Below are 20710 nucleotides of genomic sequence, written 5' to 3'. Positions count from 1 at the left end.
AACAATGTTTAGCTTCTGTCTTATTATTATCGTTATATATAATAAATTATTTATAATTGTTTTTACATTATGCATTTGCTAATGATATTACATCACTTGTGCTCTAACGATGATATTCTATTATGTCCCTGCTTTTGTTGCTTATTGTGTGTAAGCCGCTTTGGCATTCATCTGAACAGAAAGTGACAAAGAAGTACAATCAGCCAAGAAAACCAACTTAATTGGGAGTCTTTTTTGTTGTGGTGGCTTTTGTGAAACCATTGGGAATCAAAAACCCTTGTTGATTTACTGACAGCAATATGTAGGAGTTTCCATTACTTTCTGCCCACACCTATAAAATAGTTTTGCTTGTCACATGAATGAAATATGGGCTGATGGACAATGACACTGGCAAGCCTTAACTCTATCACACTCTTTTTCTTTTCTTTTAGAAATAAAGCATTGCTCTCATGAATTTGGACAGCATCATGAGTACATGTCCTTTTCCTTTTTCAAGCTCGTCAATTTGATGGTACTGCATTCCTGTCCATGCCCACTCAAGTTCACCTCTGACCATTCATAAAGGTCCACAGTGGTCCTCTCGGTCATAAACCAAGAGAGTAGAAACCAGTGTTTTTTTTCTATAGTGAGAAGGGAACGGCAGAAGGATTTGTTTTCTGTCTAAGAATTAGACAATAGGCAGCCTCACACTGACCTACCAAATTCATTTACCAGAACATGACATCACCAAATGCATAAAGCAGGCTAACACTCTGTGCTAATAGCAAGTTAGGGGCGTTTATTCCTATCTACCTTTATTTACAGCAGCTTTTTGCAGTTGGTCCAATTCTCCATAAATACCCCTGGAATATGATTATTTTACAGTATAGCCATTCCTTCTCCTACCTTGCAACTTAATTACATTTCATAAAGTTGTATTTCACGTGCAAATGTGCCTTTGTAGAGAGAGTTCCAATGAGACTAACCTTCTTTGTGTACATAATATTTGTCTTTATTGCAGCTGCTAGTTGGTTCAAAAAATTTCCTGCCTTCTGTGGTGTAAAAGCTTGAATAAGGTTGCAGCTGTGACCTAATAATAATTTGGTAACCCATTCAGTGAAGAAGTCATAAATTATACTAGCACTGGAGTCATTTAAAATAGGGAAATGCTACAGAAAATATTAATCCTTCCCAGGAACATATGATTCCCCCACCTCTCCTGGAAAATTGATAAAGCATAAATTAACCATAGAAGAGACATATTGCTGTTCTGTTTTTTCAAGTAAACTAGAAAAAGGGGCATGGACAAATTCAGGGCAATTAAACCAATAGCAAATTAAATTGATAGCAAATTAAAATCTTACATGTTCAGAAGTGATATTCCACTCAATATCATTTTTGGTTGCATGTTTCTCTTTCATGGGGGTTGGGGAACAAAATATTTTTTTGTCCTAGAGGGATTTGAACTAGTGATTCTAAGGACATGCTTATACATTTGTGTTGGCCTTAGCAGATAGTACAACAGAGGTCTCTTGAATATTCCTGTGACACTTTGCCTAGTTGTCTGTGCTGTCCCACCCCACTGTGCTGGGGGTGTTGAGCCAGGAAAAGATCCCAGCACCTTCTGTACCATTCCTGATTGGTAGGTTTTAGTAATATTTCCAGGGACTGTGACGGGGGTACAGTCTGCCCTATTCACAGTGTTCTGGGATGTTTCTAGCCGTGTGTTTCCTTCCTTGGGATTAGTATCAGATACAATGGCAGTTCCTTTGGCACAGTGATGTATCTACCCCCGGGTACAGGATTGCTCTTCTGCACCCCTCAAATTTCCCACCATTTGGGGAAGAGGAGGAGTGTAACAACATTTTGAAAGTGGCCTTTAAGAAACAAAAATAGCACATTATCACTGAAGGGTTGACAACAAGTGCAAAACGGTTCTTCTGCCTTTGTAAAATACATACTGCTTCTATGTGCTCTTTTCCCATCCAGTATTTGTGTATGGCAATCTAGAAATGTTAATTGCAGGGCATATGCATTGTGGAAGTCAAATAGTGGGGTGCACTGACAGTATGTGGGCTGAAGACATACTAAGAGCTATTTTCAGCATCGTATAATAGGACCAACATGTAGAGGGTAAGCATAAATCCATGCAATAGCAGCAGCCAGGGACTCCAAATTGAAATTGCAGCTCGGCTAGCTTTTATTTATGGCTTGTATTCTTCATAAAAGTTCATGGGGTAATTTTGAATGAAGGATAGAAGTGTGTTCATGTTTATTATTGCAATGGTCTCTGGGCCTTACCGGGCCTTGTGCACAAATATCTAGAATGATTTTTAAAGTTGCTTTTTTTAAAAAAAACACCCACTGGCATGTTTGCTGTGTTGTCGGTGGAGACAGAGCCTGGCCCTGTTGCAAGACGGCACTTGTGCTTCCAGATCCTTCCCTTCACATTCATGGAAGTGATTCACGGCAAGTGCAAATGTCTCGCTGTTGGTGTCCTGCTTACTCTGGCCACAACTAGACAGCGGGGCTTTTCTGGGTCCTATTGTTCTAGGGCCAATCAGACTCTGCATTTTGGATCCTATTCAGCTCAGTACATAACAGGGTCCCTTCCAACTCCCTGTGATCTAGAAAGGGAGAACTGGATTAAGAAGGAAATACTGTACTAGGAAGGCTGCTTGATCCAGCCTTTGCTGAAACCAGATACAGTACACAACAGAGAGAAATAGGCGGAAGCTCAACTCTCCCGCAGCTCTAAACTGCAACTAGAAATGGCGGAGCTGGTAACAAAGTAACACCTTGTACTGTTACGTGGCAGTTCCACTTATTTCATGGGCCAAACCTGCGCATCAAACAGCACAATGCAAAGCAATGGCGAACTGTCACCCCCACCTCCCCAGTGCCACGAGGGGGAAACCAGTCGCGGGCTACACGGCAGGGCGACTGCAAGCCACCGTCTCTTAATATTTATCCTCCTGCAATGCGCAGATAATGGACAGCATCGCTCTTCCCTCTTCAAGCAAGAGGCGCCTGCTGTAAGAGCGGAACAGGCACTGCAGCGTGTAGGCAAAAGCGCCCCCCTTTCCACCCCTCTCCCTTTTCCATTTCCACACAGGTTGGATGGCCACCTGTCCTGTTCGACCGAGTTCCCTGCATTAAAAGGGGGTTGGACTAGATGACCCTTCCAACCTCTCCCATTCTAGCATTTTATGCCTAGAGCTTAGCCCACCTCCCTCGCCAAGCCCGCCTTCTCTTTTAGATAAGTCACGTGCCTTCTCCTCTCCACCAATCAGCGACGTAGCCGGAAGAGGCGCTTGCCCGGAGTGGACGAATTCTCTCTCTTCCCCGCCCCCACACCGTCTCGCGCCGTCCTCATCCATTGCGCGCGCCCTGGGCCCTGAGTCTCGCGCGATCGGCTTTGCCCGCTCGCTATATAAACCCGCTGAAGGCGGACTTGCCCCCTTTCCGCTTCTTGGCTGGTTGGTCGGGGTGGCTTGACGCAGCTGGGCCTACCGAAGTTGGAGGTAAGCATGGCCGCGTGCGAGGTGGAGCTGGCCTTGAAATTGGACTTTTCCCTGCGGAGCCCCTTAAACATTGCGCACCTCAAGCGTCCCGTGCTTGAGGTGGTCAACACAGGGGGGCAGAGGATCCCTCTCACTGAAACCCGGGGCAGGGCTGCCGCTCTCTGCTTCCGGATCCTGTCGTGAGAGACACGTGCTGGAGCTCCTGCTTGGTCCGGGAAGAGCCATTTCGGTGTGTATCTGACTGTGGCGCTGGATTGAAGCCCGTGGCTTGGAGAGGTGGGTGGGTGGCAGGCTTCGCATGAGGAGTTCATCTACCCAAAAATAGATGCCCCGCACCCCCTTAAGTTTCCCAGCTTCATTCAAGAAAGAGCATTTAATCATAAAAAAGCATGTCGTTGAACCCATGCATTCAGTCATCGGCCTAAATTGTAAAATTGTAGAGTTGGGAGGGATCCCCAACGCTCATCTAGTCCAGCCCCCTGCAATGCAGGAGTTCATAGCCTGTGAATACAGGCGGAAGAGGATGAAACATATTAAAGGGCTAACTAGTATCCACGTTTGCATGGCTTGTCCTTCACTGCTCAGCAAGAGTTAATTTTGCAGTGCAAATAAGTTAAGAGTTTGGTATGAAAGACTGGCAATGTCCCCTTGTATTTTATGCTTGGGCTGCATATGTACCGTACACTTTAAGAAGCACACTCAGGGGGTTTTGAGCATTGTGGTTTACCCCTTACAGAGTTATAATTCCCAGCAGCCCTTTAAAAGCTGCAGTACCCAAAGTTATTTGAGGGAGAAAATGTGCTTTAAATGCACAGTGCGCACACAGCCTTGTACCCTGCTTTCTCCCAAAAAACGTTCAGAGTGGCCTTTATATACGGCCAGGCCTGCTTACAGCTGCTGGAACTACATCAGGTACCTTCAGACAATTTCTCTGGGCATTGAAAAAGAAACACATTTAATATTTTTTTTAAAAAAAAATTGCAAATTTTGTTGCCATAAAAATATTTTGAGTTCTTTCCCCCCTCACATAGAATCATGTCTTCTCTCTCTTACGTTTTGTTATCCATCACACTGGACCAATAGAAATAAATATTCTTCATTCATTCCCAACCCTTCACCCTAAGGTTCCAGGGCAGGTTACAGCATTAAAACAGTTTCCAATCATAAAAAATAGGATGGGTCCTAAAAATACATTGTATGAGGATATTGGGGAACAAGGAACCATTTGTGGCATCTTCCCACAATGTTCACTCTGCAGTATGAGTCTCTAGAGTAGAACTTGAGGGTCAGGATAGTGCTCTGGAACTGCGAAAACTGACAGAAAATGCTGCTTGAATGCTACAGGAATTCAAATTTAAAACACACACCTGCCCAGATCCTTTTGGTTGCTAGCATTGGGAAGAAAGCAATAAATCTCGATTTAATTAAGAGTATTCCCATGGTGCATTCCCCCTCATTTGGTCTACAAGCAGTGACATGATGAAAAACCAGTGTTGCAATTCTTCAGATTAGTGGGCTTTTGATACATGTTATGACAAAATTTGGTACAGTTGCCTTGACTTACAAGGTTGAAACATTTGCTGCTAGCTTTGTGTTCTTCAAAAGCCATAGTAACAAAAGTAGCCAGTTAACTAATTCTTCTGTTGCAGGTATGTTCCAGTAAAAGCAAAATCCTTGTCATCTTACCCGCAAGGCCTTCCACAAAGTGTTCTGTCACTGAACAAGCTGGAAGCAATATTCCTTTAGGTAGAAGGTAAGAATTAATGACAATCCTTTCTTTAGAACATCATTTGAATCTGTCTCTTGACCTCAGAGCTTGCAGTGAGCCCCTTACACTAACTTTTCATCCTATTTTGTATCCATCCCAAGTGCCTTACTTAAAACTCAGTGACCTTGCCCCAGTCTACTTTTTGCCCTCATTTCCCATTACAACACTGCCTGTGATTCTTTCCCCTCCAGTGCTGTCTTACAAAGCTCTCTTCTAAACAATTCTACCTGTGTTTCCTTGCTATCCTTGATGTCTGTGACTTATCCAAGGACGCCTGCATGATGTTACTATTTTTCTTCAAATCCTTCCTCAGTACCACCCATTTTTCCAAGAAGTCATTGGCCCCCAACCCCTTGATGCATATTGCATATGCATGTACGTATCTTTCGCCTCTCAAAATACTGCAACAACCTGTTGTTTGCACTGTTCTCTTTATTGAGTGTCGTGTAATTTGATGGTGCTAGATAATCATTGCTTGAGACTACTTGCTTATGGCCAGTATCTTGTACCAGTGTTGCACAAAATGCTAAGTAAGATAAGGGGCAGCTTTGTTCCTGTGTAGGAGATGCAGGGTCAGAACATGGGCTGATTAATTAAAAAACGAAGAAACAGTGCTAGATTTGTAAGGTAAAGGACCCTTGACCATTAGGTCCAGTCGTGACCGACTTTGGGGTTGCAGTGCTCATCTCGCTTTATGGCCGAGGGAGCCAACGTACAGCTTCCGGGTCATGTGGCCAGCATGACTAAGCCACTTCTGGCGAACCAGAGCAGCGCACTGGCAGATGAAGGTGATGGACTACATGGGTTTGGCAGAAATGACGAGCAGAATCCGAAACCAGGGAAGAGAAGCAGCGGAAGAAGAATGGAAAAAGTTCAAGGACTATCTAAAGAAATATTATAAAATTAATGACAGTTAGAATGATGTTGGACTAAAGTAAATGGTTACTATTAGTAATGGTTAAGACAAGGAGAATAAGGATGATTAGCTAAAATTTATAGTAAAATAAGGGAAGATTTGCTGAGCAATTGATTAGAATTTGGAATACAGAAATGGGAGGCATGAGGAAGTCGAAGAAGAAAGGTTCAAGAAATTAGGATATGAAATGGTACTTGTTTTCTTTTTGTTTGTTTGTTTATGTTCTGTTTTTGTCTCTTGTTTGTTTATGTATGTTTTGCTTGTATGATTATAAAAATTGTTTAATAAAAATATTTAAAAAAAAAAAAAAACCAGAGCAGCGCACGGAAACGTCGTTTACCTTTCCGCCGGAGCAGTACCTATTTATCTACTTGCATTTTGACGTGCTTTCAAACTGCTAGGTTGGCAGGAGCAGGGACCGAGCAATGGGAGCTCACCCCATCGCGGGGATTCAAACCGCCGACCTTCTGATCAGCAAGTCCTAGGCTCTGTGGTTTAGCCCACAGCACCATCCGCATCCCTCCAGATTTGTGAGTAGGAAGGATTTAAAGGAAAAGGGCCTAATACAGCAACTGATGAATATGAAAAGCATTGTGCTTATATGGTTCAGTCTGTTTCTTGATTTGGCGTGGATGTTTGCAGATCAGTGGATTTAGTAGTTGCCAAGTGATAAACATCAATGTGTGAACTAAGTATTTGGAGTCAAAGTCTTTGGAGTTGCAGGCACTAGATTTCCCCCTTTTTAGCTTTGCCCTCTTAAGGCTGGTGGTGCTTTAAGTGGCCAAAACAAAGGGGTAAAGTAATTCTCTCTTAAACCCAGAGGCGAGAATGCAACTTTCCTCTGGATCCTGTCGGGAGGAACAACCATAAGAAAATACTTGTGAAATGTCTACTGCGATACAATGATATATCTTGCTCTAGAATTGTTGAGACTGATGTCAGTGGCGTTTTAAACAGCAGCCCATGGATTTTGTACTTTCTTGATAGTTAGGTACATGTAAAACTTTTTAGGAGGTAAAAGTTAAAATGGATATATTCTTTTAGCAGATGCCTGGGCGGTTATCCAGAGTTTTGAGCATCCCTCACCACTAGGAAGACCCAAGCATCTGGGTGAGTGCTATGAACAGCTGCAGATGAATGGATTATAGATGGTTCTGTAGAAACTGCAGGTGTGGCAAGGGAAGATTCATTCATCTGGCTGACATTTCATTACCAAGTAAAGAAGGGGCACAATGCAGTAGCCTGTAAGAAGAATGAAAGTTCTTAACCCAAGGTACTACTTCCGGGTTAGTGGAGTCTGTAACCCAAAGTGTTTGTAACCCAAGGTGTTTGTAACCCAAGGGACCACTATATAACTTTGTTTGCCATAGCATTACCATGTTTGGTATATTAAAAGTAGTTTATCCAGACAATAATTACAAATTGAATTTACTTGTTATTTTGTTACAAGTAGAACCACAACACAAGCCTTTGATCAATTTCAGATTCTTTCTGTTCCTCTGTACTTTCTCCTACGAGAGGACAGAAAGTGACCCACCAACCTTGCTAACAAAGGGAAGCCCACAAAGAAGGCACTGAATCTTCCTTTTGTGTTAATGGCAGTGCCTCCTAGTGGCCAAAATGCATCTTGCTCTTGTTTTCAGTGTACAAGAAACGCAATAATCAGCGGTTCTCAACCTGTGGCTCGCGACCCCTTTGGGGGTTGAACAACCTTTTCACAGGGGTCGGCAAGCTTTTTTGGGGGTGAGCTCCTCCTCCAACAGCCTCTGCCACTCGCAAGGGCAAGCACAGGAGCCGCGTTTAGCAGAGCGGCGGTGGCACAGGCGGCAGCATGAGCGGCAGCAGCAAACCTCGGCCACACGCAGCCGCCACTTGCCCATTGGCCAAAATGGATAACAATACAAAAAATAAATCTGTAAAATCAAGGCAGGTGTCAACACTGATGGCATTCACTTATGCCCATAAGTATAGCCAACTGATGTCTGTTTTAGCCTAACATTTCCTCCTGTGCTACTGTTTTCTGCTTCCAGAGTTTCTTGCACCCGGGTCCCACGCTTAAATTAAAGCAGCAATATGGAAAGATTCTTTAGTTTGGCAGGTACTAGTAAAAAGCAAGAACTTGTTGAGGATGACAAAGAAGAAGTTGATGAAGAAAGGAGCCGCAAATACAGAAAACAAGATGAAAGTTATTTGTATTTTGGTTTCATTAATGTGAACAATGAAGAGCACCCACAGTGTGTTTTGTGTTTGAAAATACTCCCTATTGAATGCATGTTGCCTTGCAAAATGAAACACCACTTAGAAAGTGTTTATAAGAATGATGTGGGTAAACCAATGGAATATTTCTCTAGAAAACTAAGTCAGGTGAAAGAATCAGTATTTAATAAACAGGTTGCCGTCCTTTAGTAAAGCTCTTTTAGCATCCTATAAAGTAACCTAGGTAAAGGTAAAGGGACCCCTGACCATTAGGTCCAGTCGTGGCCAACTCTGGGGTTGCGGTGCTCATCTCGCTTTATTGGCTGAGAGAGCCGGCGTACAGCTTCCGGGTCATGTGGCCAGCATAACTAAGCCACTTCTGGCGAAACAGCAGCGCACGAAAACGGCGTTTACCTTCCCACTGGAGCAGTACCTATTTATCTACTTGCACTTTGATGTGCTTTCAAACTGCTAGGTTGGCAGGAGCAGGGACCGAGCAACAGGGGCTCACCCCACTGCGGGGATTTGAACCGCTGACCTTCTGATCAGCAGGTCCTAGGCTGTGTGGTTTAACCCACAGCGCCACCCGTGTCCCATAAAGTAACCTACCAGGTCGCAAAATGTAAGAAACCCATACAATAGCAGAAGAACTCTATTGATATGGTATCTACTATATCCTCTGACAATGCAAATTCAAGATTTAGGAGAGGGTCTTAATGAGCAGCTTTTAGAAAAAATGGGGAGGAAGGACTTTGGTTTGCAGTTTGATGTCTCCACTGATAGCAATAGAGATGCTCATCTGTTATGTACTGCTTGATGATGATCTAAATGAAATGGTGGAAGATATTTTTTGGTAAGAACATAAATGTAGGAGTAACAGGGAAATATTTGCTTGGAATTGTGGACAACTACATGGCAGTAAATAAAATAGTCTGGACTCGTGTCAGTGTGCGCACCAATGGTGCTCATTCTGTGGCAGGACTTCAGTAAAACAGGAGTTCCCAACATTGAGTAACAAAGCACTGAAGATAATGATTAATTTTGCAACATCCCATCTATGTGAGTCTGGGTTTCCAGCCATGGCTGTCATAAAAAGCAAATACAGCTCAGGATTTGATGTGGAGAAAGAAATAAGAGTAGCAGTAACTAAATTGGTGCCAATATTTGAAAAGCTGTGCAACAATAAGCAAACTCAGGTTTCTTGCTAATAAAAAAGACTGACATTTCATGCGCCTTATGTTTTTACTGAACCTTTTTTAAAAAATGAAGACTAAATGGTTTGTTGTATTATATCTGCTTCAAAATGCAACTTTGTATCTTTTCCCTATTGGTATATTCAGATTTTCTTGATTTTTTTTAATTTAAATTTGTTTTCAGTTTTCCCCGGCTTACAAAAATAATATTTAGCAGGGCAATGAGTGACTCATGATTTTTAAAAAAGCTTTTTCAAAGCTCTACTGCCTAAATGTTAAGTCTTAAAAATGATAGCTAAAATGGCTAAATGATGAAACAACACAAGTTTTAACCAGGTACAGGGGAATCTCCACTTGCACACAATCTACATATGCGTTCCCATGTGCACACATTCTGAGAGGGGTGGGGGTGGGGTAGAACGGAGCTGAGACACTGGGGGAATATGAGACACTGAATATAGTTTCAGGCAAAAGGTTCAGTGACTATTTTTAATGATGTCATAAGTAATGTAAGGGAGAGCTGCAAGAGATATTGGGAGTATATTATGCTTTGCTCATTGGGGAGTTTGTTCCAATACATTCTTTTTTCCTCTACTATACCATATTGATCTTTTCAAGGTAAACTAGTAACTAATAGCCAACCCTAAGTGTTTGCCATTTTGATAAAGATTACATCCAAGCACAGCCAGTTTAGCTCTAAACAAGAGTGGTATAGATCTTGAAGATACAAAGTTGCAGTGCTTGATCTTTAATTGAAAGCCAGTTTATTAGTTTAATGTCACACATTTCCTCCCACTTGGCGGTGTCCAACAATATAAACTCCACATAAAGCCAACTTCAAATACAGCCAAAAATGCCTGACTAAGAATGGTGTTGCTTCCTAAAGGCTAAAAGATAATGTTAATTACTGAATAAAGAACATCCCAGAGTCTTTTTTGGGGGGGAGAGCATCACAAAAAAGTCACTGCACCTTATACATGCTGCCTTTGCTTAAGGGGGAAAGCCCCCCTCCCTTGCTTTATCTAAGAAGCTGAGGAACTACAAATGCAATCAGGCATTGATATACAGAAGGGGTGGCCAACTCCCAAGAGACACTGATCTACTCACAGAGTTTAAAAACTGGCAGTGATCTACCCACTTTTGGGGGGTTCAGGCCAAAGTAGTTGAGCTTTTTTAAGGGAGGAGGAAAGCCCCATTTTTGGGGGTGCAGGGCAAAAATGTTGAGCTTTTTTAGAGGAGCCAAAGTTGTTGAGCTGCTTTAGGGGGAGCCAGTGATCTATCACAGACGTGTCAGGAGCTCAGCCTACATTCAATAGGACCCTGGCAGAGACACATGCCCAACTGGCATGTTCTCTCCCTCCTGGTCATTCGGGAGCTTCAAAAGCTTTCTTCTGCCTGAACATCACAGCAACTGATGCCAACCGACACCGGCACACTTAGGGATCTGCAGAGTTTGTGCAGTTGCACAACAGACCTCAGCATTTTGGCTAATCTACTTTATTTACGTATAAACACACACGGAGCACTGCAACTTGGCTCCCTGTCTAGCATCAGACAGCAAAGAGAAAAAGAGCAAAGGACAATGATCCCATTTCACGAAACACAGTAACACAAACATCCTGTCTCCGTCACTTCCCACTTTGTGGAGTCAAAACATATGTCATGTGAAAGACAACAATCCCATGACTGCAATCATGGAGCAGGAATTCTAACATCACGTCCAGTGATCTACCAGTAGATCAGGATTTACTTGTTGGACATGCCTGATATACAGCATTAAATTGCTTTGGTGCTGGAAAACATGGCTTGATCTCGTGTGCTCCTTCTGCTACAAAGATATTGAAAACGTTTGCTTCACTTAGCTACAGTGGGCCACTATCCAAAAACAGACGAACACTGGATTTTACATAATGATTTGTCTAAGCAAACTAACTTCCAGCTGGTTTGTGATCCTGGCACGTTTGGATAAACCATAAAATGTTCTGTATTTCCTGGTTACGTGTTGGCTTGCCAGAAGCAGATGCTTCTGAAAATTCAAGCAGGTTCATACACACAATGCCAAACTGGTTTGGTGTTGCATCTGAGCCCACCCCATCCTCTATAAAAGGCTAGCGATCAAAGTCATTATCTTCATTTTTTTCCATTTGTGGTTGGGATGAAAGCAGTAGAAAAAGGTATGGCAGAAAGCTTTTGTTGAAGTATCAACAGTCCTGAAACTGGTTGTTTCCAGATGCAAAATTAACCCTTATTTGACAGTACACAAAGAACTTGTCGTATTCTGATTTGTGGAACCTTGATGAGAAGTAGCCAAAACTTTACAAGACACAGACTATCTCACCATTGAATTTTGGTATCAAAAGATGTGGCACATAGAAAAGTTAACACATCAGCTCAGGACTTCCCAACAAATTGCTTTTATATACCATAGTCCTTACTCAATTTGTTACAACCTTCTCAAATAAGTGCGCTTCATTCCACACTTGGCATTTCTGTTGATCTACGTTTTACTTTAATTGCCTTGATTGAAGGTTGTCATTGTGACTAGTCTTTTGGTACCCATTTCCTTTTGAATAAGTTTTTAATGTGGAAAAATAAGCTTTGGGGCAGTGGAATCCACTTGAATTTACTCCTTAGTGTGCCATTCAGCACTCCCTGGAGAAAAAGCAGTAAGTAATAGATTTTCTTGGCGAGGAAAGTGTCCTCACTTCACAGACGGTTGCTTTGTTGGAGGCTGCTTCCCCTGCTTCGTTTTCCTTACATAATCTTTTGGATTCTCTGTCAAGATAGCAGTCTAAGTCAACTATGGAAAAATGCCCTGTATATAAAGAACAGAGGTTATTCTTGATCGTTTGTCTCTGTACAGTCAAGGCAGCACACAAAAACAAGTGCCTTCGGCTTTAGAATTTATTTACATAATTTACATAGGATGTACAGAGAGCCAAGTCAAGGTTGTTTATATATCTGTTTGGTGTAAGGCATGACCTTAACTTGCATCAATACAGCATTTTCTGAAAAGTGCACATAACTTTCTAAAGCTTGTTGGCAGCAGACGTCATCAAGCATGGCGGAATAAAACCTGCTTTTGCTGAAAAACAAGCAGAGGGAAATTCCAGATAAATTCCAGATAAAGTGAGACTTGAAGACTTTAGTATGTTTACCTACATCAGATCAGTTGACTCCCCCCACCCCCAATTATTCCCCTGTCATCAAACTTTGCAAACGCCGAACATGGAAAAGTTATGAACTGCTCCATTATGCTGGCACACAGTAAAAAGGTAAAGGGACCCTTGACTGTTAGGTCCAGTCGCAGATGACTGGGGTTGCAGCGCTCATCTCACTTTACTGGCCAAGGGAGCCGGCGTACAGTTTACAGGTCATGTGGCCAGGATGACTAAGCTGCTTTTGGCGAACTAGAGCAGCGCACAGAAACGCCATATACCTTCCTGCTGGAGTGGTACCTATTTATCTACTTGCACTTTGTGCTCTCGAACTGCTAGGTTGGCAGGAGCTGGGACCGAGCAACGGGAGCTCACCCCGTTGCGGGAATTCGAACCGCCAACCTGATCGGCAAGCCCTAGGCTCTGTGGTTTAACCCACAGCGCCACCCGCGTCCCATGCAGTACATGCAGTACCCATGTATTATTCCTGTTTGTCAGAATCATGGTGGAAAAGGGCTCAGTGTTTGAGCCTGACCTGGTAAAAGCTATTGGCACATTCCCATCAACCTTTCAGAGAACAATTATTATGCAGTTCAACAACAGTGAGATGCAAATGGAAAGACAATGGTTTGAAAGAACCAAAAAGCCGCCAATAAGTAAGGTATACCAAGCATTCCACTTTGTCTGGCAGCTTTTTGACATGGAGAAAATGGCTCCATCACTTTCAAATGACCAACTCAAGTTCCAGCTTTCAAATGGAGACAGGGAGATAAAATAAGCTACTCAGCGCCCCTACAAATCTGAGCTTCAGACGTTGGATTTGTATGCTCACTGTGCTCCATTCATGCTTACAAGGCTCTGTATAATCATGCTGAATATTAGCAACATCCTTGAGCCCTTGTTATTGGTTATTTACAGCGTCTCTGCATTTTTCATTGAGTTCATCCTTAGCGCATTATCCCCTCCCCAACGCTATTCATAGACTTTTTGCTATTAATGCAAATAATACGTTTATGAAGATGAATGCATGTCTTAAGGTTTTCAAATTCAAAACAGTATCACAACATTCAAGGTTATTTTAACTTTTGTATGTTTTTAAGCATCGGTATAATTTTTCTTGTTTATATTGTTTTACCTTTTGTATTAAATGTTATGAAACAAATACACTGTAATAAATATATTACTTTTTTTTTTAAAAAGCCAACCTAAATGTTTGTTTCGAATCCCCGCGGTGAGGTGCGCTCCCGTCGCTCAGTCCCAGCGCCTGCCAACCTAGCAGTTCGAAAGCACCCCCGGGTGCAAGTAGATAAATAGGGACCGCTTACCAGCGGGAAGGTAAACGGCATTCCGTGTGCTGCGCTGGCTCGCCAGATGCAGCTTGTCACGCTGGCCACGTGACCCGGAAGTGTCTGCGGACAGCACTGGCTCCCGGCCTATAGAGTGAGATGAGCGCACAACCCTAGAGTCTGGCAAGACTGGCCCGTACAGGCAGGGGTACCTTTACCTTTACCTTAAATTTTTGTTAGTTTAACTCTTCATTCCTTGATGCAATCAATTCATTTCCAAACCATTTTAAGATGCTCGCTATGACAAGTACTATGGGGGAAAAAAGGCCTTACATAATATGGAATGCTTGTCATACCTTGCTTATTGATGGTTCTCTTTAATTCAACTGATTTTCTTCATAGTTCAGGTTTCAATACTTAGATGACTCAGTCCTGCAGTAATTTGAGTAGAGAAGGGGGCTTGGAAAGAAGGGGAATTGCCGCTTGTAATCTGCACATTTTTAAGCAGTTACAGCCACAATGGCAGAGCTGAATTCATTTCTCTCTCTGCCAGACCCTGAAATTAGTTATCCATGCTTTTATTACCTCAAGATTAGATTTACCACTTGGATTGCTTGAAAAAGTTTTGCATATAATTGAGTATCAAGGAACGTGCTTGCTGCATTCTTGCGGGGAGTGGGGAATAAGCTTCACAATGCCTTGCCTTATTGCTCAGAGAGGTGAAATAGCTACATTTCTTGTCAGACAAGCATGATATTTAATTAAGAAGTGCTTTCTAAGTCTTGTGAAGCCCATACCTTGGCATCATGCTTGCTTGCTTGTTAAGCTGGCAAATATCCACTGTGGCAAATACCTTTGGGACAGGTTCGATAAACTCTCAATTCTCAAGCCTTTTGAAAATATTAATAATTTGAAATGGGATTTTGAATAGTGTTCTGCAGTGCTTTCTCAGCCTAAGGAATTCTGAAGGAAGTTGACGCCAGTCTTGGGCTGCTATCTACAACTCCACTTGTTCCAGAATAGTACAGTTAGCTTGGCCATATTAAAAATATATATTAAAAATCCCTCCATGATGGCCAAAATCCCAAGAAACAAGCCACATGGAGGGGAATCACAGAATCAATCGCTAATAATTTGATCCATGGCAGAGAAAACCTTTCATTGTCTCAGTATGGCATCCAGCACACAATAATTCCTCAACTGTGATGCAAGGAAACGGGGATTTGTGAGAGATCTCACTCCTACAGTAGCCAGCACAGTTTAGAAAAGTTGTACGTTGGATCTGGAATGCCTTGCGAGTCGAACGTTTTGGCTGCCAAACTCCGCAAACCCAGAAGTGAGTGTTCTGGTTTGCAAACGTTCTTTGGAACCCAAACGTTTGGTGCGACTTCCGATTGGCTCCAGGAGCTTCCTGCAGCCGATCAGAAGCTGTGCCTTGGTTTCCATTCGACTTCCAAGGTACCACTGTAAAGGAATATTTACAAACAAACTGTAAACAGATAAGAACATTGGCAGGATTATTGCAATAACCTGCAGTTTCATAAGAGTATATATTTAAAGTAGATTAAAAAAAGAATAAGTTGAGAATATGCAGGAAATGTAAAAAAAAAAAGGAACCGCAGAAAGAGGAGTAGGAAGTCGAGTTTTGAAATGTTAGAATGATTGTAAAACCATTGAAATATATATAACAGAAAATCATAAATATTTTTTTAAAAGACATTTTAGTAAAGAGGGCAATGGGACTTGACCCATAAGGTAAAGCTTAGCAATATTGCCCACCCTAAACTGGCAAGTGACATTTTCTATAGTGATTGCTGTTTTCTTAGAAGCCTGTGCTATTTTTCTAAGAAAAGAGGTGCCAGAACTCACCATGAACACCTCCCTTGTCTTGTAGAATGGCAATGGCTTCCACCTGAGAGGTGCCAGAATTCAGTTCCGGTGAGTTGAGGCTGAAAAAAAGCCCTGCTTAGAGCTCTGAAGGATATTTATATATCTATTTAACATAGCGCACTGCTTCTTCATGCCACAAAGCAGTTGTTCAAAGTGACTTACAGATGTAAGAGCAAACAAACAATCAGAATCCCAATCAATAAAACAGAAGTGATCAAATCAAAAGAAACGGCACATGGAAAACCCAGGCACCATTTCCCTGTTGTTGTTTTAATTAAACTCCTTGAAAGCTACTCTCTTGCTTGGGAATGGGAAGTGGGGTGTATAAGCCTCAGCTCTCCTCTGGCCAGCAGGACAGTGGAACCTGAATCCATCATTAGAACCGAGTGAGGAGCCAAGTCAACAATTGGTAGCCAGTCTGGGTGTAGGAACCAGAGTCGCCACGCAACCACAGCTCTAAAGAAGAAGCCGTGGAGAAATGTGGAGAACAAAGAGGGTACAGTGGAACCTCAGTTCTCGAACGTAATCTGTTCTGGAAGACCGTTCGGCTTCCGTTAGAAAACTGAGGCACAAAGGACTGTTGGCAAATTCAACTGAGAAAATTGAAAAACACGCAGCGGAAACCTTTCAACTTCTGAGACACGTTCAAAAATGGAAGCAATTCCGGGTTTTCGACATTTGGGTTCTGAAATGTTCATCAACTGAGATGTTCAAGAATCGAGCTTCCACTGTACTTTGCCTTTCTATTTGCTACTTTCCCTGATTCTGTCCCCACAGCTTCTTTCTCCCTCAGTGGGGTAAGGACCAAGACCTCTATTGCCTGCCCTTTGGGGGTATGGTGACCATGTTTCTCAGATCTGAATAGTTTGGAAAATGCCAGGCCTAAGCTAACGAAGCTCATTTTCTTTGTCCGTCAGTGAATTTATTTTCAGTCGCGTCACAAGCCGAAATGGTAATTGTGTGAACAAGTTTTAAACATCTTGAACTGATGGACTCCAAGACTCCCCTTCCTTTAATGTGTTTCGTCTGGTGGACTCTTGATGCTTTAAAAGCAAATTAAGTTTTCTATCCCTGTGAGACATTTGGCATTTCATTTAAACTATGGTGCAACAGCAAAGCATGTCACTTATTTCAAGAACTTCGCAGCCATGGGGTCTTATCGGTGGATTTAAGAAGCGAGCAGTGGGGCTCATTCCAAGCCCTTGGATATAAATTCCAGATGTGAATTCAGCTATAACCCCATTCTTAGAGGATGGCCTAATTTAAATGACAGCATACAAAACAGTACATTGTGTGCTGCTCTCCAAAAAAGCTACCAAGCACTCCTCCTCAGTGTTTATGTATTCCAAGATATTAGAGAAGTATTAGGGGAGTCAAGATTTAATGTGCTGTGTAAAGTTTCTCACTCAAAAAGAGGACAACTTGACAGATTGTCTGGGGGGGGGGAGGAAATGGCAGATAACCAATGTTTGTCCTTCAAAACAACAGACTAGAGACTAAAAGGAATTGGAGGAGGGAGGGTACAAAGTTTTGAAGTAATATGCCAGAAGGAATATTGGCAAACGCATTACTGGGATGGTTTCAGCTGTGCATTTTACTATTATGAAACCCATCTTTTATAGCATCTATTTATAACAATATTTGTTATCTCACCCCCTGACTTCACAACAATGCTCCCAAGGTGAACAACAATCTCAATTTTAACAAAATAATAATCTCAATCCCTGATCAACAAAACTGTGGATAAAAAATAAAACCAGAATACAAGAGCAAGTCAGAAACACCAGCTACAAATACTTTATTGCAGTGAGGAACTGCAATACCCAGCAGATATAAATAGTGAACATGTTACTGAAGAATGTGTCAGATTTCTCACTCTAAGCCTGACTGCCACTGCTAAGAAAGCTCCAGCCCTTTTCTGTCATTCAGTGCATGTGGCTAGCCCCACCTGCTAGATGCCAAGTTGGTCAGTCAGGTCTCCTGCTCCCTTGGCAGGAGCATTGCAAGTCAGGCAAATTCATGCAGCTTCGGGGCATACCATCCTCCAAGGCAGTATTTAAGTGGCAGAACTGAAACAATTGCTGCAGGTTGCATCCGTGGGTGGATACATTAAACCTCAACATAGTTGAGTAACCACGGGACAAGGGTGGAATTGGGAGCATTTATCAAGGAGAGAGGGACCAAATCTATCGTCATCTTTTACCTTCTGTATGGTCTTCCTTTGCACTCTGGGAAAGAAGAAACCCTGAATTTATTGCCTTGTCTGTACATCCTAACTATATATACAATTTGTGATTATCCTTTGACCTTCTCCATTTGACACCACTTTTAAATAAAAAAGAAAGCATTGCATATAATGGAAACTAACCACAGTACCACACACACACACACAATTAGTGCTGGAATGTGAAAAGCAAATACCAAAGTGTTTGCCTGGATTGTTTAAAGAGAGAACACAGAGGAGCCCAGTGTGGAATCTGCGGAACAATTCTGCACCAGCTGAAGGTCATCATGGAAGCAACTCAGTCTTCCTTGGAAGAGAATTTAAAGTGCTGTGATTCATAAACCAATTAAGCCTGTGCTTCTTGGATTACTTAATTGTATAGCTTTGGTCAGCCTAAGCCAGACATAGGCAAACTCGGCCCTCCAGATGTTTTTGGCCTACAACTCCCATGATCCCTAGCTAGCAGGACCAGTGGTCAGGGATGATGGGAATTGTAGACTCAAAACTTGTGGAGGGCCAAGTTTGCCTATGCCTGGCCTAAGTCAAGAGCTGGCATAAGGCTATGCTTACTAACTGGCCTGGGGCTGGAAGGCTTGGCCCACGTTTGTGCTTCTAACAGCATTTTGGTGTGCAGAAATGAGCAGGGGAAGTATTGCATAGAACAGAGGTAAACATTACCCTTCTCCAGACCCTCCCTTCACCACGTGTCCATTGGGCAAGGGGAAGGAGGGTACTCCCTGATGTTCTGGCTAGTCAGGCCTCCAGCAGCTGAACATTCAGCAGCCATGAGAAAGAGGACCTGCGTGTACACATCTGTCCATGCACCAAGCTGTTGTGTGTGAATTGGAAACCTGGCCAATTAAGTTGGAGCCTTATGTTTGTTCATATATATGCACACATGCAGCAGATGGGGCCAGGTTTGGCTCACATGTCACGGTTGGCTATTCTCAGCCCATAAAGCATCAGGGCAGGTTGAAAAACTGGCAGCCTTCCCAGGTCGAAGTTAGCTGGTTTGGAGGTTGAGGTTGTAGATATGGTTGCAATAAGTGGACTTTTGACCTGCTAAGATCAGGTTTGTAAGTATTGGGGCATCATACATTCAATCATTACACTCCTCTGCAGGAACAGGTACGTAGCTTGTGGGTATTTCTAGATCCTTTGATGTTGCTTAAGGCTCAGGTAGCCTCAGCGACACAGAGCACCTTCCATCAGCTTGGCCTGGTGATCCAGCTGCATCCCCATCTTCTGTTGTCTATACTTCAGTATAGAGAGAGCCAGTATGGTGTAGTGGTTAAGAGCGGTAGACTCGTAATCTGGTGAACCGGGTTCGCGTCTCCACTCCTCCACATGCAGCTGCTGGGTGACCTTGGGCTAGTCACACTTCTTTGAAGTCTCTCCCTCCTCCTCCTCCTCCTCCTCCTCCTCCTCCTCCTCCTCCTCCTCTTCTTCTTCTTCTTCTTCTTCTTCTTCTTCTTCTTCTTCTTCTTCTTCTTCTTCTTCTTTTTCTTCTTCTTCTTCTTCTTCCAGTAACCTCTGGGTTAGATTACTGCAATATGTCATAAGTAGGGCTGCCTCCAAAGACTGTTCAGTAACTTCAACTGGTGCAGAATTCAGTGGCCAGGTTGCTCAATGGGGCAGGGCAGTTTGAGCATATTACACCAATATTGGCCTGACTGCACTGGCTGCCAATTAGTTTCCGGGCACAATTCAAAGTGCTGGTTTTGACTTAAAAAGCTTTAAAGGCTCATGACTGCAATACTTCAATAACCACCACTCCCTGTATGAATCAACCTGGACCCTGTGAGCATCATCTAAGACTCTTCTTCATGTGCTGCCTCCACAAGAGGTCCAGAGGGCGGCAACACAACTATGGGCCTTTTCTGCAGTGGATTCCCATTTGTGAAATGTTCTCCCCAGGGAGGCTTGCCTGGTGCCTTCATTATACATCTCTAGGTGTACAATGACAAAAACATTCCTCTTCAACCTGGCCTTTGGCTGATTTACAAGTCTACATCCTTTTAAATGTGTTTGCTGGAGGCTTATCGGTTTATTTTGTTCTTGTTCTTGCTTTTCTTATGTACTTTGTGATTTTGTTCTGTTTTTATGCTGTGAACATCCCTGAGACCTTTAGATGAAGGGCGGGATGCAAATATAATTAAAAATAATAATTATGTAGAAGAGGGAAATTGGGCAGTCAGAACTTCTGCTGAGGTCCTCCCTTCTCCGTAGTGTACCTGTCCTCTCATGGCCAGTATTTTTCAGTGCTTGCAACTCTAATTTAAGAGCATATTTTTCATATAAGCACTAGGAGATGCTTGTTTTTCATGCTCTGACACCTGGCCTCTCCTTAGGTGCCGACAATCCCAGATTGCTCTAGTGCAGAATCCCCGCTGCTTCCAATTATGCTTCTGATGAACATTCACGCAGCCAGATCTGCTTACATAGAGAGATGTTAATTTTGATTTCTTCTTCTTCCGGCTTCAGAAACAAAAGCCTAAAGAGTTGAAAGGGAGGGCGTGATACCTGTCCCTAGGCGGCAGGCGGGTTGGTGTACACACGAATGATGAATAAAATAA

The 20710-nt window shown here is 42.7% G+C and overlaps 1 long non-coding RNA gene and 2 other non-coding genes across 4 annotated transcripts; all 3 read left to right on the top strand.

The window, feature by feature from the left end:
- The first annotated feature begins 3415 nt into the window (after positions 1-3415).
- On the top strand, positions 3416-9051 carry LOC128421526 (uncharacterized). Of its 2 annotated transcripts, none has more exons than XR_008332334.1 (5): positions 3416-3503; positions 5153-5256; positions 7232-7297; positions 8218-8618; positions 8985-9051. It is a non-coding gene; the product is annotated as an uncharacterized LOC128421526 (long non-coding RNA). The 2 variants fall into 2 exon arrangements; XR_008332335.1 differs by having other exon boundaries at positions 3427-3732.
- On the top strand, positions 3574-3695 carry LOC128421571 (small nucleolar RNA SNORA26). The gene has a single exon (XR_008332352.1). It is a non-coding gene; the product is annotated as a small nucleolar RNA SNORA26 (small nucleolar RNA).
- Positions 6936-7053, top strand: LOC128421570 (small nucleolar RNA SNORA26). Its single transcript, XR_008332351.1, has one exon. It is a non-coding gene; the product is annotated as a small nucleolar RNA SNORA26 (small nucleolar RNA).
- Positions 9052-20710: the final 11659 nt, after the last annotated feature.

Source organism: Podarcis raffonei, chromosome 9 (assembly GCF_027172205.1).
Source record: "Podarcis raffonei isolate rPodRaf1 chromosome 9, rPodRaf1.pri, whole genome shotgun sequence".
In the NCBI taxonomy this organism is placed as follows: Eukaryota; Metazoa; Chordata; class Lepidosauria; order Squamata; family Lacertidae; genus Podarcis; species Podarcis raffonei.
This window is presented reverse-complemented; position numbering and strand designations above follow the sequence as displayed.